Source organism: Prinia subflava, chromosome 2, assembly GCF_021018805.1.
Source record: "Prinia subflava isolate CZ2003 ecotype Zambia chromosome 2, Cam_Psub_1.2, whole genome shotgun sequence".
NCBI lineage: Eukaryota > Metazoa > Chordata > Aves > Passeriformes > Cisticolidae > Prinia > Prinia subflava.
Genome location: NC_086248.1, coordinates 34,755,902 through 34,783,064, shown reverse-complemented (window position 1 = coordinate 34,783,064; position 27,163 = coordinate 34,755,902). Strand labels below are relative to the sequence as shown.

Below are 27,163 nucleotides of genomic sequence, written 5' to 3'. Positions count from 1 at the left end.
CCAGCAATAGGTTTTGGTTTTGTTAGATCTGTCCATTTTACTGAGAACAATGAAGTCTTTCAGAGGTGATGATACCTGACAATAAAACTGTCAGGGAACCCCCCACCGATGTCATGGGGAGAGAAAAACGCTTAGAAGGAACAAACAAGATTACAGTTCAGAGGAAAGAGAACCTTGTTGCATTCACCTGGGCTGCACATGAGCCTTCACCTCACTGGTGAAAGGGTGTAATGACCACATGGCAAATGGTAGGACTGTGAATGCATTGGTTCCTTTTTGCCTGTTTCTGGTTATAAGACAGTTTATCTTGAGGGCAAATTTTTGTCCATGTGACCCAGAGTAGATGCTATCTCAGTATCCATGGCTGGAAATTTTCATTAAGAAAGATGCATGATGAAACAAGTCAGAGATAAATGTACCCCAGTGAAAGAACCCAAAAGCCCTTCTCCCTTGTCCTTACTATTGTTTCATTCGAGGCCTTTTGCTTGACATCTGGTCCCTGAACGTTGTGTATTAAGGTGGGGAAACCCACCAGCCACGCCAATATCATGCCTGGGGTCTGGCTCTGGTGTTATTAGTTATTCCCTTAGAACTGATGAAATACTAAAACTCTGTTTCCCTATTACTTTATCTTAATAATTGCTGAAGAAATGCTTGCAGACATTGGAACAGTGGTTTGGAAAGCCATTCAGTAAGCCATTAGCTTTGATGTTAACAGATTATACTCTGCAACTAATGGTGAATTTTGCTGTTATTTCCTTTCTAAAAAAGGCAGAAAAGATGGATTTTTAGTTTTTAGGGGCCAAATTGATGAGATTAACTGCATGCATTTCATTTATCAAGAGCATTAAGTGTTTTGCAGTGACTGATGAGTGTATTTTAGATATACTGAAAACACATAGATATATAGTTTATTTCTTTTATGTTAGAAGTTGTCTACAAGAGAGCCATTATTTACATCCTTTATATCTAATCAAGATAAACTCTCAGTCTCATAAATAAGAACATACTTATTTGCTTTAGTGACTTATTTGAGTCTGGAAAGATTTGCTGAGCAGGGGCTCGGCTCGCTAATATTTCACAAAGCTAAAAATTCAGTCTTGATACATTCTTGACATGAGACACATCATTTTTCACATATAAGAACAATTACCTCATTTTTACACAGCATTTAAAGCATGGAAAGTGATTAGATTTTACCATCTCTGGCATGCCCGGGATGTACAAATTGCTACTGGCTCTTTATATATGGAAATACATCCATTTAATGCTCTTTAATTTGGTGCCACTTATCTGCCTGTGGAAAGGTTCTCTCCTGGTGCTGGTGATGAGTATGAAGTACAGGCCTAGAAATAACTGTCAGAGAGGGAGGAGGCTGTAACAGGGAGATAAGTGTTAAGATAGATCTGCCTCCCCGAATCAGTGGGATGAGCCCCATATCCCAGCAAGCCCACTCCTCATGGGGTTGATAACACCTTCCCGTGGTGGGAGAGGTCAGCCAGCTGCTGCGGGAAGCCCGTGCACTCGGGAGAGAAGAAGGATCCCAACCAGGAGGAAATGACTGTATGACAGATTTGAGCTCGCCAATGGCAGCTGTTTAGCAGGCGGAGGTGCTCCAGCAGGACCCCTGGGAGGGCAGAGGCATTCCCTTAGCACAACAGGAACCTTCTCCATGGCAGGCTGGGAGCCCGTCAAAAGGGAAGCAGATACACCGGTGTGGGATGTATGCAGGGATGTATGCAGGGATGTATGCAGGGATGTCTCTGTTCTTCTTCAGAGGATATCCCAGCTTGGAACGGGATTAACAAATTCAGACTGCAAAACCCATTTTTCTAGCTGTCTGCCCTGCTTGTCCTGTGTGAGGTCTGAAGACCAAGCCCATTCTCCTTTCTCCAGGTGTCCTTGCCATCGCTAATACAGCACCTGAGCTGTCATCACCAGTAGACCAGAGTTAAGCTCTTCTTCATTTGAACTGATGTAACTGCAGGGTTGCTGCCACATCTGCAGCATCTGTGCATGCCTGTACTTCAGTAGCAGTGAACACATTGGCTTTGCTCTGTGTACAGTTTGCTTAATAAAAAGCTTACATACTGCACCTTCTTTAAAACACATTGCATGCATTATCTTATGCCAAGGTGAACCTGTCCAACAGGCAGCTTGGCTCAGGGTCTGGGATATTAAATAGTCTGGGTTGGTCTCCTCACCTCCTTCCCAAGTAAATACTATAATGCTGGCCATCCCAGACTAATAGACTCGTTATTTCTCTGATTCTTGTATAGCAGTGTCTGGCATAGAGAGCAGGCCATGTGTGATGTTTCTCTCAAAGATTATGAAAACAGCATGAAAATGCTTCAGCTTTGCTGGAGTGGCCAATTTTCTGGCTGTAGTTTGTGCTTGTTGACATTAAACAATATAGTTTTGTATTCTGGAAACACCTTCATGAACCATCCTTTGTTTGCTTTTGCAGTCTCAAGCACATTAGTAAATAATTACAAACCCAGTGTCTGGTGAAATCAGTTTCATCAGCCAGTGTGATATATTGGCTTTCATGAGGAGAGTTGGAGACCTAACTTATGGGCTTCAGTGGTCTGAAAATTAGCTACATGTTATGCAAGCCCTTGGTGCTTTGGCTGCCCTTCGAGGTTCACAACCCTTCACAAACTTTCAGATCCATAATTCTGTGTTGCAGTACTGTTATTGATTACATCAGGGGATGGACCAGGAAGGAAAGCAATAAGGTGGGTTTTTTTCAATGAAAACTGTGGAAAAAAGTTTCAGGAACTTTATTTTTCTTATGGGATATCTGTGGCTAATCAAGGGAAATCAGCACTCCTACACCCTGTCCAAGCTTTAAAAATATGGCTTTAATGGAAACAAATGCTAGTATTTTTAAGTCTAGGCAGTCTGGAGGCCCTCATTGTTTTCAAACAGAGTAAATCAGAGAGGGCAACACCCTCATAATTTATATCAAGTTTACATAGCTTTCCAAGGTACTAATTAAACCACTTGGTCTCAAACAAAATTTATTTTTCAATAAACCAGAAATAATACTCAATCTACAGGCTTTGTGCCTCATCTTCAGAACAACTGTAAGAGTTGTCTGCTAAAGTCAAAAATGTCTGGGGCACAAAGACCATACGGATTCTCCCCAATCATGTGTTTGGGAAGGGAATATATGGAGTGGTGTCACAATCTAAAGTGTACCGCTGTTTAACTCTTTTGAGTTCTGGTGTCAAAGGGGAGGGATGTGTGGCATTGCATTCAAGTTCCTCAAAACAGCTCTGACTCCACAGAAATGCACATACATGGCCCCAAACCCAAGCGCTATGACAGATCAGCAATGCCTCCAAGATTTCTCTCATGGTTAGAGCATCTAGAAAGCTGATTCTTACCCAGCTTATTTATTCCCTTGGCTGTTTACGGGGTGATCCCAGCCTTGAGGGGCTGTGTCCCCAGCTACCTTTAGCCATCTCTTAACCCTCCCTCTGACCTGCTGCTGCAGCAGGGAGAGCTCTTTGTCAACAAACTGCACAACACTGGCAGTGCTTCAGGGCCTGCCCGACCCTCCGCACTGCCGCTGCCATGAGCGAAAGTAATTAGAGACTGTTTGCATCGGTTGTTTGGAAATGTGTAAACAGCAGTATAAACAACAGCAGGTCAGGTCAGGGAAGGAGCCTGGCACCTCATGAGGCCACGGCTGGAGCCTGCCCAAGTGTGAAATTCCCAACTGGGAGAGAACATTTGGAAAAACAACGTACTCGAGGTTTATCAACACAAATCATCTCCTAAGTGGCACATTTTATTTAGAGTATGTGTGGCCTCCATCTAGAAGAAGGGAAGTTTTTATCAATCTGAGCTTTATCACTTCCAGATATCTCTTTCTTTGTTTACTGGCGGCATGCACAATGCCTTCATTTTGAGCAGTCCAGTTTAAACACAAGTGGGGCTGGCTTTTTGTGGAGCCTGCAGTGAACTGCCTGTGCTCCCTTTTCAGAACCGTGCTCGTAAATCTTCCCTTCAAGCCCTGAAACGCCTCTTTGTGACCGTCACCCTTGAGAAAGGCGGCATCCTGGCCCCAGTACATGAATCTGCTTTGGCTAGAAGACCATCCCTGCTCAGGAAAGCACTTTGAACCCTGCTCACTTTGAGGAAAGGCTTCAATGCCTTTCTGAGGTGAAGGAGGAGGGGGTTTCTGGCATGGGTCAGAAAATCAGAATCACAGGGCAGTCTGTGGAAGGACAGGAGTATATAAATAAACCGTACATAAGCCTAAAGTAAGCAGGATGAGAATTGCCTCTTAAAATTCAATTGAGAAAGCTTCCTGGGTGTCCTGAGCTCCTAGGTGGCTGCAGCACCCTCTTTGACACTATGATCCTTCTCCCTGGTGCTGGCATTGGCCAGTGATCATCATGGGTATCTGCCACCTCTCTTTCAGGTCCCATCATGCACAAATTAAGGCACATCTGTAGGTGTTGAACCAGAGTCAGCTGTTATTCATGGCTTGCCTTTCTGCAGTATTTTTATAACGGGGTTTTCAGCAGTTAAAAAATACCAGATTTTTTTTTCTGTGAGGCAGCCTGGTATTATTACTTTTATTTTACAGTGGGAACAATGAAGAAGCTTGCTTAAGTATAACTGAGAAACCCAGTGGAAGTGACAAAAAAACACATTATCCCTCTGCCTCAGTTCTTCACCAAGAGCTCATCTGTCTCCCTGTGTATGGGTAACACATGTGTTATACTCTAGGCCTTGCCAGCACCACAAAGCCATTTTTGCCATAATTTGTAGAGCTCCCTGAGAGAAACTCAGCATATTACCACAGTTTAGCTGTTGCTGACCTAGTCACATGGCCACACATTGCCATGGGAACAGTTGGACAGGTCAGCATTTGGGCACAGTGGCTGGAGCTGCCCCTTCTGCGAGACGTGCTTCCCAGTCTTCTCCCTGCACCTCAGGCAGAAGGTAGTGCTGGCTTCTCTCCTGGCCAATGACTTGTGGGCAAGAGGAGGAATTCAGCCATGAGGGCTGAACACACTGTCCAAGCAGTTGTTCATTGCCTCAGGGAAAAGGCAGCATGCCAGATGGGCTTATCCCCTTGGCCACAAGTCAGACCTTGCTGAGATAAGCCAACAAGAGTTATTTTCTGCCCATTCCAGGGGAGTTTTCCAGTGCTGTAGTGTCAGCTGGGGACATGAATATTTGATGACTCATCTGCTATAGCAATCTTAATGTACCAGCATCAATAAGACCATACCTTTAAAAGCCTCTTCTCATATCTTATAGGCCATGTGTGGAAGCTCTTAGTAAATCTTTGTCCTCACCTTCTCATTTAATCCTAATCTTAATGTCTTCATTCTCCTAAAGTCTTCCTGAGGAAAAAAATTTGGCTCACACTGTGACACTCAAGATTTATTGCCTTAAGATGTCTAGATTGATAGAGTACCATGGCATAGTACTGGCCCTGTGAGTGGCTTCAATGTGCAGGTGACATTGTTTCTCTGTCAATACACATCAAGAGCAGTCCAATAGCTTTCAGTATGTCTTTAAATAAAGAAATAAAATAAATGTGACTGAATGATTTGCTAGACATCATCTCTTCAAAAGGTCACAGAGAAACAGGTTTTAGCTACAGAAGATTGTGTTCTACAATGTGGGAATATGAACAGGCAGAGAAAAGGAAAAGAAAAAAATTCACTGAAATCTAAGCAGTGGTTGGTGAAGGGAGGCCAGCAGCCAGTACATGGTGGAAATTCAGTTGCTGTAATCATCTGAAAGCTGGTCTTGATGACTTTCTTTGCTCTATAGCCAACAGCTTTCCTTTGAGCAAGACAATTCAGCAGGTGACCCCCTCTGCAGAGGGAATGGGCATCTAGGAGGCCAAGACAAGATTAGGCTGTTGCTTCTTTTATCTGGATGCTATTTATTTTCTGTATCTTTCAAGGTATTTATGAGGGAAAGGGGGACAAAATAACTGAACAATGAGTGTCAAAAGCTCAGCTGGAACCATGGCCAGCCCTATTGTCCACAGTCCAAGCCATTCCCTGACTCATAAGAACTGAGGCATTATGTGGGGAGTGGTTTTATGAATGGTCCATCCTCACTGTTCCTCATGCTGTAGTGCCATATATTAGTTGCTCTTCGAAAAATGTGAAGGGGTGAGAAGATGAGAAACAAAATAATATAACTCATATATCCATACAGAGCAAGGGCATTAGAACAAACCCATAGTATCCTAGCTACAAAGAATTGGACATTTGCTCTTACTTTTCTTTTCCTACCTTGTTATTCAGCCATTTCCTACCAGTTATTCAGCCATTAAACAACCTTACTTTTACACAACATCACTTAATTGCTCTGAAAGTTCCAAATTATGAAATTTTTTACTGAAAACCTTTTGAACATACAACAATTTCATCAGGAAAATCATCATATGCTTGCTGACACTTTCAGAAGACTCTAACTTGTTTTCAGGCAGAACTTCATTGGGCAAAATTGTTATTAATTCTTCCTCAGGAATTCATATGTTGCAAGGTGTCCTCCTCTAACTCGGCCTTTTGTTATGCTTCATCTCAGGTTGCTTGGCATGGCCATGATGCTTCTAGGCCTGTATTTCTTCCGCATCTCACAAAGCCCTCTTAGAAGTCAGCATCACTTATGCTTCATTTCAATCTTCAAGGACCAGTAAAATTTTAGGCAAGAGGTTACATAGAACCCTTAGTAATTCAGCTATTTTACCTCTGACTTCATCTAAATATGATCCAGCCTTGATGATTTCTGGTTGAGTGTTTTGTCAATTTGTTCCATAACTTCTTCTACTTCTATCTTAACCAGATACTCTGGTTATCTTAACCAGATACTCTGGTTAAGTCCGTATAAAGAAGGGTTCAGGCTTGGCAACATGAAAAGGAGTAAGAAGCAAACAAATAAAAAGTATAAAGCCCAGATCAGCAATAAGCCTACCCAGCGAAGCTGGCACCAGCTCTATTTCTGGATCCTGAATGACTTCTCAGAGTACATGAAATTCACAGGGTTGTTCCCATTGTCCTCGTCTTTCACTGTGAATAGTTGGGTTACCATCTTCACATTTCTTCTCTCCCTTGGAAGAGATCTAAGGAATGAGGAAGGTCACAAGCTTCCCTTGAGAATATCTACTGCCCCCAGAAATTATGCTGGTATCCTAATTGAAAATGCAACCAGCTTGTCACACCTTCTGTTGTAAGCAAAGACAAGACTGGGACTGATAAGGGGCCTGTGCATCCATAAATGTGACACTGAGGGGCTAAAACAGGGAGCAAGAAGGGACAAGAACCTAGAGGTCAACTGAAGAAGGTCCAAACAGAGCTGGGGAGTTGCAGGATACCTAGCTGAGCCAAAGGTCTTGAGACATCAGCTAATCAGCTCCTCCAGTGCCTACTGTCTGATTGCTGCATTTCAGTCAGGCATCAGACAACCTAAAACCATCTTAATTTTCTCATGGAGTGTCAGCCTCAGTGTCACCATGCAGGGGCTGTTGGAGCATTATGGCCTCTTTTGAACCCATTAATACTGGCAGCACCATGCAGAGTTCAGAACCCAGTTTCAGTTTATTTAAGGCTTGTTTTAAAAAAACATTATGTGCTGAATTTTATTAAATCAACTTAATAGGAGCTGTGAAGTAAAACAAATAAATATGGAACTCATTTCTGCAGTTAGTGGGAATTATTCTGTTTGTTTACAAAGGCCATTAAAAGCTTACTGGAGGTGTTCATTTCAGCAAGGAGGCCTCATTGATGGATCAGCACAGCCTTGTCAAAACTGTATCCAAAATTTCACAGCAGTGCTCTCATTAGGCTCTAACGGTTGAAAGAAAACACAACTGAAGAGAACTATTAACGTTTCCTGGTGGCCTCCAACCTCCTTCACATTAGTTTTTCCCAAACCACACAGCGTAAAAACTCTTCTAAGATTTTTGGGGGCTGTGCAGAAAGGACAGAAAAAGGAGGAGCTGAGTGCTTTGTGTTCTTAAAACAAGGCGTATTAAAGCAGAAACCTTGATAACTGTAGAAGTGCTTAAGCTGTTTCACAGTGTAATGTCTCTGATGAAATGTTCAACAGCAGAGAAAGAATTATGCATTCATAAAAATGTAAGAATAATACCACAGAGTATTAAAATCCCCATTTTAAAATGTGAACTAAGCATTTCTTAGGTGTGAGAGTTCAGGGTTGACCTTAACTGCTAGAAAACACTAATTTTAGTTGCATTTCAATATGAACACATGGAGTCATTGTATGTTCTCCCCAACAGACTTCCAAAAGCATATATGCTTTTTGATGTACATATTTTTTGTATCAAGAAGTCAGAAATACAGGTCTGGAATAACCTCTTGTCAAAACAAATTCTAAACTTGCTTTTAAGCACTTAGTCACTTGCTTTTCAAACACAGGTCATCATCCATCCTGTTGCTTCCATCTTTAGCCAAAGCAACCAAAGGAGTGACCTGCTTTTAGAGTGGTACAGAGCCTGCTTCTGGTGTCACAAAGGGCCTTGGGTACTTGGCATTTCTGGATGAATCACCTTTGCAGGGCTGCACACCTCCTGAGCACTTTTCTAAACATGGTAAGCAACTTTCCTGAGCACCTTTTCAAAGAGAACCTGTGTCAAGTGCTGCAATGGTGCAGATGGCTTCTTCCCATAGGTAGCTGGCATAGGGATCTTGAGACTCTGGTGTGACCCTCAGCAACGGGATGAGCACTTGAAGTGCAGCTTGGCCACTCAGTACAGTCTGCTATAGATCACGGTGATAAAATCTGCCTTCTATTTAGCCTTTTAGAAACCTGATATGAGTCACTTCCTTTTCATCTTTGGACCAGTAACTTGCAAAAGTAACTAGTGAGGTCAGATGTGATGCAATAGCTTTGCATTTCTTACATTTTTCCTTTCTTACCTTCTCCTTACTTTCCCCAGGTGACAGTAACAACTTCTTGCAATCTTTGTGTGCAAAAGCATGTGGTTGCAGTTACCAGCTGAAAGAGACACGTTTCAAGCCAATGAGGACCAGGTCTTCAGAAAAACATCACATGCCCTGGGAATCTGGGGACCTGCTGGCTGCCATCTGAAAGCTTCTCTTGATGTAATTTCCAAAATAATCACTGTGTCAGCCTAAAATGTCCATGCCTGGATGGTCTGAGAGCTCAGTGCTGTGGCCATGAAGGAGAGAGACGTAAGGAGGAGAAGGAGGTCCCAGTTGTAGTGGCTATGTTTCCTGTCATCTTCTCATTTTAGAGTTCCAGCAAGCACATAGGGTTGCAGAACTGATCCCAGAATTGCTCAAAACAATCAGCATCTGCCCCACTCTGGCTCAGACTGTGCCTTGTGAAGACAATACTGAGCAAGCATCACAGGAAGGGCAGGATGAACCACAGTGTGGAGATTTCACAAAGGGAATTTCTTAGTGTGTTGGAATGCTCTTGGGAGGTTTCTATGATCAGCGTGAAATAGTCCATGGATAAAATACAGAGAAAAGTCTGGAGATGTGAGTAAGATCCAGAGTCTTGAACAGAAATGAGATAAACTAGAGAAATTGAATCCAAACAGCTCACAGGATAATATAAATTCCTAGTGTGGGAGGAAGAAAAACAGTGTTGTACAACTTTCAGCTGTGAAGATACTCAGACGGTAAATATCTTATGTGAAGTTCTGGATTTCAAACAGTTTTATTTTATCTTTGTTTCAATAGAAATTTTTTCCCTAAATGTAATCCCCATTAAGTCATGTGAAAGATCCAGGCTAACTGTTGATGTTACAGATAAAAGGGAAGATGTGAGGAATACTCTGACTGTCCCTTTGCATAGCAATAGTGAACAATAATTCCTGAAATCTGTGGCCTTTTAACGAGCAACTATAATACAACAGATTTCCTAGAAGACTATTAAACAGATAGAAATCTCTTTAAAACTTTTATCTAGCTTTGCCAATCAACTGCCACTGTTGTTTAAGGTTGGAACTTTTTCTATACATTTTCATTATTTCAGAATATCCCTTGCCAGAACTATTGTAAAGCTTTCTATTAAAATCTTTCTTACTGTAGTGGGATGAATTTTTTGCTCTTTCCAAAAGACTGGTTTAATAGAAACTTGGCACCAGAAGAAGTGTTTCTGTTTCATTACCATGCTATATAAAAGTTCACGGGGCTCTCAGAATATTCTTTCTAAAAAAAAAATCATTAGCATATGCTTGGATACAGAACTCACTGGCAATTATACAGTAGTCATCTTTCAAATACACAATTCCTATGTTGCTGCTAGGACTATTAGCAATCATTCTTAAAATGCAGAGTGAGTACTAGAATGCAGTTTATACTCCACTATTTTTTTCAAAATGTTACTCAAGTCACTCTTGTGGTAGTTTGTACACAAAGAAAGCTTGGGGTTTTTTAAAGCCTATTTAATTTACACTTCACATTATTTGTTTAAACTATATTTCTAGCATTTTTATTATAGCAACTCTTTTCAGTGTAGCCCAATAAATTCTTGTTTGGCTCACAAAAACAGTAACAGTTTTTAGCACTTATATAGGACTTTAGGTTTTTAAAGTGTTATCCAACTATTAGCTAATTAATGTTTGTTCAACCCAGACTGGCCATGTAAAGAGGCTGCAGTGAGTGAAAGGAACATTTTGTCTGTCACTACTAACAAGATTAAAGGTGTTGGTGTTGTACAAACTCAAAAATGAGGCACAGTTCGAAATAACCCACCTGCTATAAATTTTAACCAAATTATTGGTAATCTCAAACTTGTAGATTACTTCTCAGTACTATCAAAGGAAAAAATGAGGAAGTGCTGGTTTGCCTGCTTTGGTAGCCAACAGCATGTGCTGAAATAGGAAAAAGCCTTCCATCTTTCCATTTTTGACTACACATAACTTTTCAGCAGCACAGAAAGCAAATTTTCCTGTGTACCCTCTGGATCATTTTGTCATGCCAAGGGGCACAGGGCCCACAAGGGATGGTGTATCTTTGTGTGCTGCTCTCCTCCCACCTTTCCTTTCTTCCCTTTCTCACAGACAGGCTCAGGCCTTCTCCTCCACTGACCCATCAGGACTTGGACCTTAGCTTTGCATTAGAGATGCTTTCTAACATACATTTGGTTTCAATATGTTAAAAAGTTGATTGAGTAATCTTTACGACAGCTGGGGTTTCCTGTAAATCAGGACCAAAAGATTACCTTATTCAGTTGTATCCGATGTGGTTGCCCAACAGTCCCCTCCACATCGTTTCCCGCAAGAGTCCCCAAGTTTACTGGGCTTCTGGACCCACAGTAATGATGTTGCAATAATTTCAAAGCATGACTCTTGCATGTGTTCTGGAAATAACACGGCCATAAACATGACTGGAAGTTTCTAACTGTCAGTGATTTCATACTGACTTTAACAATAGCCAGTAAACATATAGTTCAGACTTTAATCCAATTTTCTCAGTAAAACTAATTTCAGCAAGATGCTCCAGATAATACTTTCTTGTGGGATTATTGCACAGCTTGGGTGGTGTATCATTCAATCTTCATCTTTTATTAATGCACTGTATATGTAATATATGACCCCAAATCCTCGCCAGTGCTGTGTTCCTAAACCCGTGGAATTAATTAGCTGCTTCCATGTTCAGTTTTGACTGCTTTAACACCACTGGAATTTCACTAATCACATTAGACATTAGCACCATTCACAGATTTCTATTCTTATGACTTCCCAGTGTTTGCAGCCATCCACAGCTGACATCTACGGAGGAGGCAGAAACACTGTGGAGACTCTTCTGCTCACGAGACGTCCCCCTGCTCCGGGGAGCACGCCACAGCTGCAGGGCTCCATGCTGACACATCTACTAACAGGATTAGGGCTCTGAGCAGAAAAAACATATGTCGTTTGCAATAGAGCTGGAGAGCTACCAACAGCTGTAATTAAGGATGCCTATGCATTTCCATGCTAAGCCTCTGTTTTCATTTGCTCATAACTTTCCAAAACTTTCACCTATAAGGCTGAACTTTTACAGTCCTGCTTTCTGCCAAACTGTAGCTTTTTTTTCCTGTTGTTGAAAGTTTGAGGAAAAAGGAATATGTCCATTTTTTGTGAATGAAAGAAGAGAAAATTTTTTACAAAAGTCCCTCATGTAAACATGTGGGTCGGAACTGATTTATGCTAGATTTTCTATTTCATTTAATTTTCATATGGCATTTTTAACTCTCAAAGTATGTCCTAGCAGCTGGCAAGTATGGGATAATATTTTAATAAAGCAACAGAAATAATGCAACACTCTTTTCCTCTACACCTTGAAATGTTTGGGAACAGAATTTTAGAGTCAGTGTAATTACCAGCTAAAAAATTATTCTCCTCTCAGTTTCCTCTCGGGTGCAGAGAGATCTCAGACCTCTGCTCTGTATATGCAGCTGTAATAAAGCTCCTCTTGTGTTTCTCAGTGTGGAAATCGGGAAGGAACAAACAATACTGAGCAAGCAGGCATGTCATGACCCTTTCTTAGCCTGTTGGGATAACATCGTGTGGCACACAAGTGTTCACTGGTGAGACTAGAAATATGCGAATATTCTTAGCATTTGCAGACATCTCAGACTGTTTTGAACCTGAAGAACTCTTTCAGCTCTCTGTAAGTCTATGTCTCATGTGCCTCTTTCTACCTGATGAAAAGCAATCAGTATTAAAAGTAATGTCAAGATTTTTTAAAGATAGAAAGAATTTATGTCTTACCGACTTGTTTCATTTCTGTCTTTTCTTTTCCTTGATCCTGCCTCTTCCTGCTTGCTCTCTGGATACTGAATTTAGATTCTCGTAACTCAGCAATCTCACAAGTTCTTGCTGTATGATGTGCACAAACTGTTCAAACACTAAGGTGATAAATTTACCAATGAGTGAATCCTCTTTGAAGAAAGAATAGGTCTTCTGTGCTGATAGAAAATACTTAATTTAAAAGAAAAACCCAACTCTCTCTTGTACTGTTTATCACTTTTGGGGAAGAAAAGAAGGAGCGTGGGTGGGAGATATCTAGGATTTTTTATTTTGTCTGATTTTTCTTTCCTTTCTGGATTAATTAGATGATTTTTTTTTTGTTATTATTCATTTATTACCTTCTTCCCCAAGTTTTTCATTCACAGACAGAAAACTCAGATTTACTAATGAAGCATTTAGATGCAAGTTGCTTTTAAAATGCAGTTATCTCCTCGAACTTTACCTTTGCAAATTATAATTTATATTTCTGAATATCCTGGGAGAGAGAAGCAGTTTTTCTCACAGTACTGATCTAGGAAATCTTCACAGAGGATCTCCTCATGTTCTTTGGAAATGTAGCCATTTAAGGGTAATGAGTTCTTTAAAAAGGAAGCAAATGGTCCTAATAACATCAATGAAGTTTCTTGTTTGCTTCTTTCATGGTTCTCAAAAATGCTGGTTTAGGTTACTCACAAATTAGATTCCTTATTAATCTAAAAATTCTTTTAGACCTGCAGAATTACATGATGGCTGTTATTTTAATTGCTACAGTGTAAGAAGTTGCAGTAGAATATTTCTGGGACAGAAAAGAAAGGAATTTTCAGGAGATGAAAAGATTCCAAGAAGCTCAAATAACAACTTGCCTTGGTCCCCTGAATATACAATGTTATGAAATGGCTTTTAACTAAGTTTTCTGTACTATTTTCTGACTGGACTCTCATCCTAGGGTTAGGGTGGCTAGTCAATATTTTTGCACTTCCAAAACTTTTGTAGAGTAGACTTCTTTAATGTACACCAGCTTGCATAAAAACCCAAATATAAGAGCATTCCTTTCTTCTTAGGCACTTCTTTAAGACTTCCATGACACTGACTCAATGGCTGAGAAGCTAGGATGATGCTGTCTGTCTCTGTGGAAGTAGATAGAGGCTCTGGAGGACTCAGAAGTGACCCTTTGAAGAAGTATGTACTTCAAGCTTTTCACTATTTAGGCAATTTGTCACACAATTCAGTGAAAGGCATATCCCTAACGCAAATGTCAGGCCTTTTCCCCAAGGCACTGGTATGCAGTGCTTGTTAATTAATTATCAGAAGAACCGTTTTTAGCCTTCAAAAAGTAATGTGTTGTCCCCAAATCACTTAGAAACATCAGAATATCTTTGCTGAAAAATTTCCAAATAATAATAGATACCAAAAAGATATCCCCAGAAAGAAAAATGGTCATTTCTGAATGGTTGAAAATCTGGCAAAATTATTAGCAGCTGAAAGTAGGTTCTTATAGTGAGAAGGGTTAGATAAGAGGTACAGTATTTCCATCTTCACCTACAATATCTGTGCATCCATGTAGGATGTGAATACAGGATTGGTACAGAGGGAAAAAGTGTGTCATGGTACTTGGAGCATATCACGTTAGTTCTATGATTTCTGTTTTTAATACAGCCACTCCTCTTACTCTACTATGGAGCCACAAACACAGCTGCAAACAGGATTTAGCCCAGCATATAAAAAGAAATGGGAGACAAAAGACAATGTTTGTTGGTTCCATCTTATTCTTGTCCAATCCCCACCTGTGTGACCCCAGCCTGTTAAAAAAATCAGACATCTCAAAAATGCACATATTTTCTACATTAAAAAGAAATAACAAAAGTCATCAAGGAAACTTTTTTTTTTACTTTTTTTTTTTTTTAACTTTTTTTTTTCTGCTGTAAATAAGTCACTTAGCCGTAGAATTCACCAGATAAATAACCTTATTGTTTTACCTTGAACTGAGGAGATGTTCACATGTCATGTTCATATTTGTACCCCAAGCTTTCTCAAATTGTTCTTAAATTCCATGTAAATAACCTTCATACTGTAGGGGTGTGTGTGCTTGATTTTGGTTTTTTTCCCCAGAGAGAACTCCCACTATCAGTTTGGAAAAACAATTATCCTTCCTGTACCTCTCATGATCTTTTTCCAATAAATGAAGTGGAGATTTTTTTTGTTTTTGCAGCCAGCTTCAGTCTCAATTGAGTCCCTCTGCTTAAGCAATTCCCTTATATTTTAATGCCCAAATACCTGGAGCAACCCCCCTGGTCTATCAAGAATGGCTCTCCAAAGCCTCGGTGGATATACTGGAAGCTATGAAGTGCAATGCAGTTATTTCAGCTAAACATTACCGGCCCCTGACCCTGGAACGGGAGAAGTCAAAGTTCTTTTGGAAATGACACATTGTGACCTGCAGTCTGCTGTAGCACATTAAGTCTGATAAATGATCAGAAATGATGACTTAAACAAGCATCTAAGAGAGAGTATTTTGCCTAATGTACCCAGCAGTTAACCTTATGTAGTCACGTTGCATAGAGGGCTCATTTGGAAGCCGTGTAGGCTTTGCTGAGAATAAACAAAGCGTTGCAGTACCATTAAACGTTTTCTGCGTCTTCCTTCTGTGTTAATGTGGTTCAGTGCTTCTGTCATGAAAATTAACTGAATGGAGTTTCCCACACTCTTGACCACAAAGAGTGCACTATGTTGCCTTTACGAGAGACATTTTGTACTTTCCTGAACACATGCCTGTTTCAAGAGCAAACCCTGCTTTTCATACCACTGAAGAGGTCTGCAGCATAGGAAAGAAGCAAACTCAAAAGCAGAAAAAAAGTGGAAGTGATGTCAAAACCACTCAACTTTTCCAGGTGGCAAAAAAAAGTTCTATATATACACAAAAAGAAGTAATTTTCTCACATCCGCAAAATGTTCTCCAAGTGAAATGACAAATCTAATCCTCCTGCCTAATATGTTCTCAGATTTTTAATTTAGGCATTTTTACTAGAGCCTTATAGGTACTAGAATAATGTGAGTTTTTTCTCTGTACTAAGTTGCTCAACTATAATGACTTCATCATTTCATTTAAGCACCTGTTCTGGAAAATAGGTCCTTATCCTCCAAACACTCACATCTAGTAACTATTCCCATTTGAACTCTAAAAATTGTATCCCAGCTCTTTAGAGTGATTTATAGTGTACTATTAGAAGCATCTATAAGCACCTGAAATGCGTCTGTGGATGAACATGAGCAATAATTGTAAATATAGTTTATGAGTTAAGCAGTGCGCTGATTTTGGCGGCCAATGCTCAGCAAAATATTGAGTCTCCCAACTCCTGTTTAAACTCCCCACTGACTTCAGCTGGAATTTAGACTTCAAATGGGGAGTCAGGAGGCCAGATGCTTTGCTGATCATGGGTCTTTGGCTGCAAAATGCTGAGTCTTCCCAAAGGAGCCAGTGGAAATGATAGTAGAGAGGTATTTTATGCATGCATGACTCCTCTTGGAGTTTGTTCAATGGAGGAAAATCTCTCTTGAAGTTCAACTGTCTTTCATGTTTCTCTCACAGTCTTTTTTCCACAGGCTTTTATTTCCAACAAACTGAAAGGGTGCCTGTGCCCTGAAGGAGGGGTAAGGATATCTGTTCTGGCCATCAAGGCACACAGCCCAACTCTTCAATGTCAACAGGAAAGGTCCCACTCCTTTATCCACAAAAATAATTTTATTTTCTTACGAAGAGGAAATATACTGTCTTTGCTTCTTCCCTGCCTCTACCACTTATCTGCAGGTGTCCCTGACCTCCATGCAGAGCAGAGGGATGAGGCAGGATTCTCAGAGCTTGATACCAGGGCTGCACCCACCATCACAAGAACTCTGAGGGGGAGGGCAGGGAGGGTGACCTGAACTTTCCACACACAAGGTGTGACTGTGCTCACAGAGCTGAAGTCCAGGTCCTCTCTTTGCTACTGCCTGATGTAACTTCAGCTTTGTCAGCTTGGTGAAGACATCCTTCATTCATGGTGCCTCCATACTCACATGTCAAATATCTCCAAGATTTGCTCCACTATTTGACAGGATATAATTACTATGGGGTGAGCTTGGCTCAACACACCTAAATATTATTTTATGTTCCTACTTCCACAGCAGCATTAGTAGAAGGCCCATATCCATGTAAATACCAGAATTCTCTCTGCTACTTCTGTCTTATTTTAGCCTTCTGTCTTATTTTAGCCTCCTACTTGCAAATCTGCTGGAATCCTTTGCATTATGTATTGTTGAACTGTTTCTGTGAGACTTGAGCTTGGCTGCAACTGGGATTCCTTTACTTTTTGTTTTTAATGTTAGTATCTTAAAGAAAGGAAAATAAACATAAAGTCAGAATTTCCTGAAGGACAGTGGGAAGGGGAGAGATCAGATCAGCTGTAAGATATTGGTGCTATTTTCCCAGGATATGCTTCTTTTTAATTTTTTTTCCTTTTTATTTATTTATTTATTCACTCTTTCTAAAATCACCTACAGGCTCTTGGAAAAAACTGGTAGATTTTCTGGGTTTCAGAAATAGCAGAGTTCAAATTCAAAGACCACAGGGTGACTCTCCCTGTGCTCAGTGTGTTCTTACAGCATGGATCCTTCCATAGGAAAGAACATCTGAAAATGGAACACCTAAGCTGTCTCCTTTCCTTGCTCAGTCTGCTGCTGCAGTCCTGTCACTGGTCCTCACTCACCTCTGACTGGTCCATGAATGTTGCAGACTCCTGAGAGTGGGGAGAGCCTACAGCTGAGGCAGCATAGTGTCATCTCTGTAGGATGACGTTTTCTCCTTAAGCATCATCCCCTAAGCTCCTGTAAGAAACAGGAGTGAGAGCAATTTGTCTCCCTAGGAACTTTACCTGCAAAACATATTTTTCTATCCAAGCTAGTTAACCAAAATACTCAGGCTGAAGTGTTTCTTTGGGTATTGGCTTGAAATACCTATTTGGGGATTCCTCTCTTGGAAAATTGGAGCTTAACATCTGTTTTGAAGGAGGCTTTGAAGCAAAATAGGAGGAATTTCTCAGCACAGGTCCATTCTTGTCCCTTGAGCAACTCCTCTACTTGGAGACATATCACGTGTAGAACTCCTCTAGTATGAAGCCGCAGTGATGTTCTTCAGTGTAGACATGGGCAGAAACAGTATAAATAGCAGAGGACATTAAAAGTGATTGCAAAGTGAAAAATAAGAACTCCACACCTCATTTATCTGTAAATGACACAGACTATACACTTTATTGCTTATTGGTTTGCTCTCCTAAAGAGAGAACATCAGGTGAACCAACAAAGTGCCAGGGCAAAGTGAAGCAAAGATTGGGCCTATCCACAGGGCCAACCTCTAAAGCTGTATTTGAGGCTTTTACCTCCTCTTCAGTCTCAGTTTTCCCTGCAGAAGATCAGCCATGGAACTTGCAAGACTAAAATCTTCGCTGCAAAGTCTCCTCCAATGTCTCGATTCCCCAGTGTGTCGAGAAAGTTTACCCCCCTCTTTGGAAGCATCAGAACATCCTTCCTTATATGGACCAGCCTCTGCACACTGAGGGCCCTGTGCACACAGGGCATCCCTGAGGAATATATACCCAGACAAAGTTTTGAGTGTTTGGCTATGATCCTGGAATAACCTCAACGAAGTCCATGGATTTTCCCCGGATTTACTTCAGTATAATGAGCTAAGAATTTGGACCTCTGTGCCATATTGTGTGGAATTTTATTAATTTTAAATAAAGTTTCCACCTTAAATGAATTGCAAGTGTTATCTGTTTATATATATAACTTTGTGCTCTTTATTATTTAAAATGTCCAATTTGCTAGATGAAAACATAAATACTGACTGCAGCTGTAGAATTTAATAAAACCTCAGGTTTGAGCTAGCAAGTGAAAAAAATATATTATTGGAAACTTGTGGTCAAACTTGAAGCTTGAAGGAAATATTTTAGCACTATCACAATATTAAATTGCAATCATTATTTAATTTATCTTCTCTGAAATGACTTAAGGGAAGTGCACCAAAAGTCCTATTTACCTAAGCCAGGAAATAAGTCAGTGATCAGCTAGGTGGATGAAGTAATTGAAAGCTGACAAGGGACAATATAATGCCACTATTGTAACAGCACTTAGAAGTATTGTTTGAATTTGACCTGCTTAGGAATAAATGTTACACAGTTTTCATTTCACATAGAAAAAGAAAAAGAAAAAGAAAAAAGTGTATAGCAATAAAATGTGTTCGTTTTACTGAATTATTGATATTTTTCTTTAAATTGAAAAATATCAGCTTTGGCACATCTGGAGGAAAGGAATGTTCCCCACAATTACTGAGATTTTGAAAAAAATATAGATATATTAGAAATTAAGGTATTCACCAGTCAGTACTTCTAGCAAAAGGTCTGAACCCCTGGGCAACCTGTGCATTTCAATTGTCACTTTGAACTTTGGAACAAAGGGTAGACTGTAAAACCAGTTTATAAAAAGTATTATGAGATACCACAACTGGCATTTTTATGACCTTATTAAACTACATCCAAGTGTCATAAATTTTATGTAATGAAAGTCAATAGGATCGCTGACTTGATTTTAATATTAGGAACATGCTTATTAGTTTAAGGATTTTTCTGAATAAAAGGGGTATTTTTGTTGTTTTCTTACCTTAGCAACTGATGTTATGTGGAAGTCATAAATGCCAGATTACATTAAAGTTTTTTGTTCACATAATAATATTGTTAATAAATTACTTGGGAGTAATGAGCAGCCTTTCTCACTAAGTAAAGCTAAAGGTGTTAATTTAGACTCAAAATATTTACCATTCTTATGACAAACAGCAATTCACCAAGTTTAGATACGAAAACTAAGTTATGGTTTAGAAAAAAAGATCTGTCTTTCAAGAATGAGTTCTCAGAAAATCTTGTAACATTTTTTCCCCAATGTCCTGTCTCTGTAGTAGGAGAGGAGCTACAGATGTTTTTTAAAAGCAAACCCATTTTTAGATCTGTCTCTGCTCTAGATGGAGAGCTTATGCCCAGAAGTAGCATAAAAATGTATTGCGATATATCAGAAGCAGAGTGCTCACCACAGGGGGATATTATCTGTGCTCTTCTCTTGAGAACATCAGTTAGCTGAACAAAAGGTCCATCTGAGCCAGCAGTCTGCCTCCAACGCTATCCAAAAGAATAGTCTTGGGAAGAAGATAAGAGTCATGAGAGAAGAGCACGCACTTGTGGGACTTCCTCTCTGCTCCATCACCCTTCTCCAGTCATTTGTAATGCTGGGAGAGTTAGGATAAATGCTCATTAGTTGCAGAGGCATTTCTGGCAAATGCTTGGCTCCTTCATGAGAAAATGAGCGATATTTGCTATTTGAACATCTACATTCCATCCAGTCAGCCTGCCTGGCTTTCCTGAGCACCAGGAACAGCAGGTCTGTCTTCCCCAGCAGTCAGACATGAGCGTGTGTGGGGGGGCAAGGATCCCCCAACACCTGTCCTCAAACTGCCCAATGCATGTTCTCCATCTCTTCTGAGAGACCCCGACTGCAGACAGAGCCAGGCAAGGCAGGTCTGCGGTCCAGCAGCTTGCTGTCCACAGCAGCCAGGACAACACCCTCTGCCAATGGCAGCATGACTCCAACGGGATGACCAGCAGGAAGGTCAGTGCTTCCATCAGCCAACACTCCCAATAAAAACAGCAAGCAGCAGACAGCTGTCAGGATATGGGTAAAGCTATGGGTGATGTTCAGGTGTGCTTAGTGGAAATTTTGCTTTTACGGGGAGGACAGAAGGATCTCATATCTTGTTCCTGTCAAAAATTTGTTTTAGAAGAGAGAGAGAAAAACCACCAAAAATATGTTGTGGCCATTCCTGAGACCTGTGTGTCAGAAAGCACCATAAAATTTACCCAGTATATTTTAAGCTTTTGAATTATTGATAATTTAACTGGGCTGGGTTGTGCAAGTGGAATGGTAACAATTTTTCCTCCTCGATTTTTCCTCAAGTTGCAGGGAGAATTGCCATTCTGCACTGGGATCTGAGACTTTTGTGGACACCTAGTGTGTCATTTTCTCTCCCACTTTATTTTGCAACACCCAGTCTTCTCCATTCTCCACATCCATTTATCAAGGGCCAGAAGAGGACAAGGTGGTCCTGCAAAGAGAATCCCACTGACAGCTCCTCATGGAAGCAGCTTTCTTGTACGCTTTTGTGACAGCCACTGGCTGAATGCCATGTTGTAGTCCATAAATGGCTGTAGATGGGGAACATGGGGTTTATTACCTTGTAGCTTTCCCTAAAATATCAAAAAGGAAGTTAAAGCTTATTCTAAGTCTTGGAAGGGAAACAAAACTGAAAACATTGATGCGATCAGTGAGATATTAGTGAATTTCACACACAGACCTGCTCCAGGACTGTCAGACTAAAGGGGAGAAGAGTGAAGGGAGAAGAGAGAAAAGAGAGAAAGGACAAAGAACAGAAGCCCTTAAAAATCCCAACAAAACAAACAAAACAAACAAACAAAAAACACAAAAAACCCCCTCACCCCAAAATGAACACTGGAAAAAAAATAAGCAAAAAACAAAATAAAAAATAAAGCTGGAGAGCAAAAAAAGGAGACATCAGAATGCCAGAAATAACAGACTTAAAGTTTGGACAAGTTAGGAAAACAAGAAAGATTTGTTTCTAACCAAAAAGGGACACATAAACATAGACAATTTGTTGGGACTGAAGTAGTCTCAATGAATGGATAACTACTTGTTTTTATTATGATCACACAGTTTGTCCCCACTAAATAGTCTGCCTGGCAAAAGACTGTACCTTCATCAGCACATCTCCTAAATGCCTGACACAGAAAATGAATGAAATCTGGAGGAGCAGAGCAACAGGAGGAGCACCTGTTAAAATAGATAGCAATTTGTTACAGATACCATTAAACTGCAGCAGCTGTGCATAGGAATTCCCTGCAACAAAACCAAGAAATGTTAAAGAAATCCTTGGAAGGACAGGATACCTGCTGCATGAATGTCAGGAAAGCTGTAGTTCATTCTGCCTTTTAAACTGTGTGTGGGATGTAACAGCCTTAAACAAAAGATCATTTGCTGAAGTGGGAATGGAGGCAAAACCTCTGCAGGGACTTTTAAGGAGCCTACCTGCTTTAACCATGGAGCTTGGAGAAGCTAGTAAAGCTAAAAAGATAAGGTTTAAAAAAAGGTGATTCTATAAAAATGGGATACATCTCACTAGGAATCAGCAGTCTAAGTTTAGGCTGCTACTGGGACACAGTTTTGAGGTCTCAGTTTAATTGATAGAAAATTACAGTGGACAATTTTTTTCCATATTTTAATTAATTGCCCTAAGAAGAAAAAAATCATTCTCCTCCCAGACTATCTTTCTCTGCTGATGGGGTACTTGAAACTGGGTTGGTGGATTTTTGATTCCCATGCTGAGTATCTACTGAATCACAGAATCACAGAATAATCTGAGCTGGAAGGGTCCCAGAAGGATCATCAAGTCCAACTGTTAAAGAACACTTTGTGGCAGAATGTCATCGTGGCAATACACTGTCAGTTTTGTAGAACAGAAACCTGAGAAGCAAAAAAGATGACTAAACAGGCATGATAGGAATTAATAGGAATGGAAATGACCCTCTATGTCACATCAGTTCAAAAAGAGCAATGAGGCAAGAAAAATGTTACAGAGCAAACCAAAATATTGTTTTTCAAACTTAAAATTTCTAAAAAAATTAAGGTTACTCAGAGAATAATAGAATATGTGCTTTGGAAATACCTTCTAACTACGGAAATAAGTTGTCCTATGTGTATCCTGTGCATGTAGCCCAGGTTTGCATCTAAATTCACCTGCTAATCAAAGTCCTAACATGTTCCAGAGCTCTTAAATCCAAAGTTCTGTTTCTTCACTGACAAATCATAGCTCAGAGGTGTGTTAAGAAAAGAGTTGTAAGCTCTAGACAGTACTAAAAAAATCAGTAATATTGTTAAAAGTAAGCTTATAAACCAATGCTGGGAACTGCTGGGGTAGTCTCTCACTCTGGAGGGCACAAGGAGGGCCATGGAGTGAGGAGTGTGTAGTGTAGTGTAGAAGGGCTAATTTGTGTTTCAGATCACTCCTCATTCCAAGTATGCTTCATGGCTTCATCCAGGGTACTTTTGAGTTCCTTGGAACTCACAAAGTGAGTTACGTTGTCAGCCAGGATAATCTTGAGCAGAGAGAGCAGAGGACAGATGTCTGTGCTTTCCTTCCTCCCCAGCTGTGTGCCAGGGCTCCCCATGGCTGCCTCCCCTCCAAGGGCATCCCTGCCTGCAGAGAGGGGATTGCAGTGCTGTTCACTAGGGAAAAAAATGAAGATGATTGGAAGGCTGTATATGCTACATCACTATGATATTACTTGTTACTAAATTACTACTATTATTATACAGTGCATTTAATGATGTTACTTTCTATGACAGAGACTGATAATTGTATCATATAATTTTATTTTGATATTACCAGCTTTCTTGAAATATAGCAGCATTTCTAATGCTTGCAGCTTTAGAAAAAGCCTATTAAAATCGGTAGAGCAAACACAATGGTTTTTCTTCAGAATGGTTCCCTGTTGGAACAAAGGTGGCCTAATTTGAAAATGAAAAAGGATTTTTTTGTAATCTTTCTTAATGCACAAATTTTTTATTGGTGTTGTATCTTTTATGTTCAATCACTAGCCGAGAAATACAATTAATATTTCCCAAGTTAACAACACAATCAAGATTAATAATATCAAACTTATTAATGAAAGCATTGCTTGTATTTGTTTGGAGGTGAATATCTATATACTTGATCACCCAACTGATGTCAGACATAGGGATTGGAGCTGTGCATTCTGAGACAGGACTAACAACAAAGAGCAATGTCTGTAGTGCAGTACATCATCTCCTTCCTTTTATAAAACATACATGACCTTTGCTGTCATGGTAACCCTTGATGCTGAAAGGAGATGCAAGGACTGTCTATGGATCTTTAGTAAACTCAGTTCACTTCTCTTTTTTCCCAATAGATCAGTAAAACTGAATTTTTATTCTTTTAAAATGTCTGAGTTGGAGGGTTTCCATCTTCCTTTATTAACGTGTAGACATGTCTGATGGTCAGGGTTGTATAGTGCACCCATCTGTAGCTCCAGGTGTCTGAAGCTGGTCTCTAAGCACTGATAGCATAAGGTGTGGTCTACAGAGGGGGATTTTATTAGTTACATCTTTAGATACTTGAGGAAGGAGACCATATAATTTAAGACACTTTGAAGCCTTAAAAACATGTGAAATAGGTTTAAGGCATCAAAGAGACTGAAATAGAGGGAAACAGCATGAAACGAAGTTCTGAATAAAACATGACTACTAAATGAGTGTCAAAAACACCCAAGGAAAACTTGAGAGATATTAAAAGAGAAGAAAAGGAGAGAATGAAGAAGCACGGCAGACCATAAGCAGTGCTAGTGCTTTCTGAACTGCATGGTGTAAAACCTGCTGGATAGAAAAAGAAAGAGGAAATGCACAAAATCAATGACTGTGTAAACATCTGTCTCTTCTGCAAGTAATTATTTTCTTCTGCTTATTAAAGGATGGTGTAACTCCAGCCTGTGATCAAGGCCCAGGCTACGGATATACACATCACCAGAAGTTGCTGTTTGCAAGAGATGTGCTCTGATATATTACACATACACAGCTGACAGCGTGTTCTGCCCTTAGGACCTAATCCTGTAGCCCATAACATTGATAGAAATGTTAGAATTATACTAATTTGGCTCTGAGATGGAAGGACTTGACTTAGGGTTGGCACTGAGGCGGGGTGAGTTTACCCATCTCTGACCAGCCTCCTGCCTCTGACAGTGTGCTGTGGGAACCTGGAGAGAGCAAAAGCTGTGTCCATATGGCTCTGAGCTGCAGTACCTCCTAACATTGCTCTTTTTGCAAGCCAGGTCAGTCCTGTGCATCAGTGCAAATCCAGGACAGCCTGGTCCAAAGGCTGAGCTTGCCTTTGCACTCCCTTCTGCCTCGGGCCATTGCTTACCTGGAGGAGTTGGTGTTTGGGGAGTCCATCACCTGCCCAGCATGACCCCCAGATAAGGTCTGGGAAGGGTAAGGAACAGAAAACAAACTTCTGCAGATAGGGGCACATCTGCTGAGGGGATCTATAGACAGGAAAGGTGTGTGACAGCAAACACCCGTGTGAAGGCATTTACCACAATAATCTAAACTTCTTAATCCATATTTTATGGATAACCGTTGTTATTTTAGGGTCACAGAATTTGCAGTGACATAGCAAATCATTTCTGGCTTTATATGCCACGATATACTTTGGTGCCAAAGAACAGGTCTTGTCAAATATCTGGAAGTTTGTCTCAGTTCTTTCTGGTTGTGTTTTATTGTGGTTACTTTCCTACTGCACATCCTCAGGGGGAAGAGCCCTGCTCTTGACTTCTGAAAGTGCTCTTTTGAAATGCTGAAATTACAACAGGGAAAATTTGTTTAGGCTAGGGATAGTTCTGCAAAGCAGCTACAATTCAGTGCAGAAATCAATGTCAAGTGTCAGCTTCACTCTACCTCCACATAAAGAGTGGGATGAAGAACAGTGACTTTTGACTACACCTGCATAGAAAGGGCTCTAAGAATGATAGTGGCACACTCCCAACATCTGCTCCTTCCATTGAACTTAGCTGTAAATTGAAATTCCATTGCAATGTTTTTAGAATCGGTTGAAGTAAGGAGACTGTCAGAAATCCTCTTTAAACTCACCCTTATCCAAACAGGAAGCTGACCTCTAACCCCTGGACGTAACAGTACACCAGTGGAAATTTCATTATCCCCGTTTCGGCTGTACTAAGTGAAAATTAATTGTGTAATTATCTGGATGAGCGCATGTGTAAAATTTTACAATGTGCCAGTTAGATTAAGTAACGTGTTAGTGGCATGGTTTAGTGCAGAGTCAAGGCTGTCTTATAAAAACGGCATAAGAAATCCAACAAGATCTGAAGGAAAAGAATATACATCTGAACAAATGCTAACATGAGAAAGTATTGTAATATTTAATACCATAACCTGAGTAAGATCTTAGCCTCCTCTGATGGAGATTTATCTGGCATAGAAGAGATCTTTTGTCTATCTCTTTAAAATCACTTAAATTAATGGTCAAAATAGATAAATGATTATAATATTAAGCTTTTGTCTATGTTGTACTGTATTCATTTTATGCCTCTTTCATGTGTATGTTGAAATGTTTCTCTTCTTTTCACTTTTTAGTAAGAAAAAAACCTAAAATATAGAAGCTAATACAGTACTCAAGAAATGCAACATGCTGAACTCTGTTCCCTCATAAAGAACTGAGGGACAGATTTTTCATGGCTCATGGAAATCCTAATGTGGCTATTCAGAAGAAACCATTTCCATTTCAAAGCCATAGACTTGTTTGGATAACAAGATCACTGGGCAAAAGATGCTGCCTGGAAGAAATCTAGTCCTTTGAGAAGTAATATTATCTTTAAACAGTCTGCAAAGTAATAAATTAGGTTCTATCAGTCTTACTGCCAAAGATTTTTGTGTAGAGTTCCTTTAGCAATATCAAAGAAATACATCAGTAACATGTCTTAAACACAGAGGAATGAAAGTAACTTATAATGGCATTTCACTGAAATCAATAGAACAGAATATGTGCAGGAAGGCTTGGTGTTACAGCGAGAAGTCCCACAGCAGCACTCTGGTACTAAATCTGGATGGAGACAGGAGATGATCCAGACATTTCTGTACACAAATGAGGGGTGCACAGAGGAATCAGATCTGAAGGAGTTAGTTCCTGTCGTGGATTTTAGGTATGGCAGGATCATGCTCTTAAAAGGGCAAAGCTCGGGATTTTCATTTCTTGTGCAAGTTAGTCTCTGAAAGGCTTGTGAAAACAGAGATGGAAATTTTAGTATTACAGTTCAGTTTTTATCTGTAATTAATCCAGCACACATTTTGAAAAAAAAAGTTACACAAAAGGTATAAAAATTATAAAATCAAAACAAAACCATAAACAAACAGGAAAGAACATGTCACAAATACACCTTCGTATTTCCTTCTTACAACCTAAGATTTTTTGTCTGACACATCTTTTCAGAAGTCCAGATGTCAACCCAATATATTACTGCATTAACAGACACAGATGTTTGAAACAGGACAAAACATGATGATGCAGAACGACACCTCGAGAGACAGGTCTGGGTCTTGGAGGTTTCAGCTGCTTCACTACTCTGTCACAGAAGGGATGTGAGAAGAGCTCTGGCATGTTCCTGGGAATAGAATGTTTCTCTTACAAGCTTGCTATTCATCATTTGCTCTGGTCTGGGCTGTGACACAAGGTAG

At 40.1% G+C, this 27,163-nt stretch overlaps 1 long non-coding RNA gene across 1 annotated transcript in view; it reads left to right on the top strand.

Moving 5' to 3' along the window:
* The window catches only part of LOC134546638 (uncharacterized), a 51,651-nt gene extending 35,543 nt beyond the window's left edge, over window positions 1–16,108 (top strand). Inside the window, exons 2-3 of the long non-coding RNA XR_010079219.1 lie at window positions 13,813–13,930; window positions 14,961–16,108. This is a non-coding gene — a long non-coding RNA (uncharacterized LOC134546638). The remainder of the gene's footprint in view (window positions 1–13,812; window positions 13,931–14,960) is intronic.
* The last annotated feature ends 11,055 nt before the right edge of the window (window positions 16,109–27,163 follow it).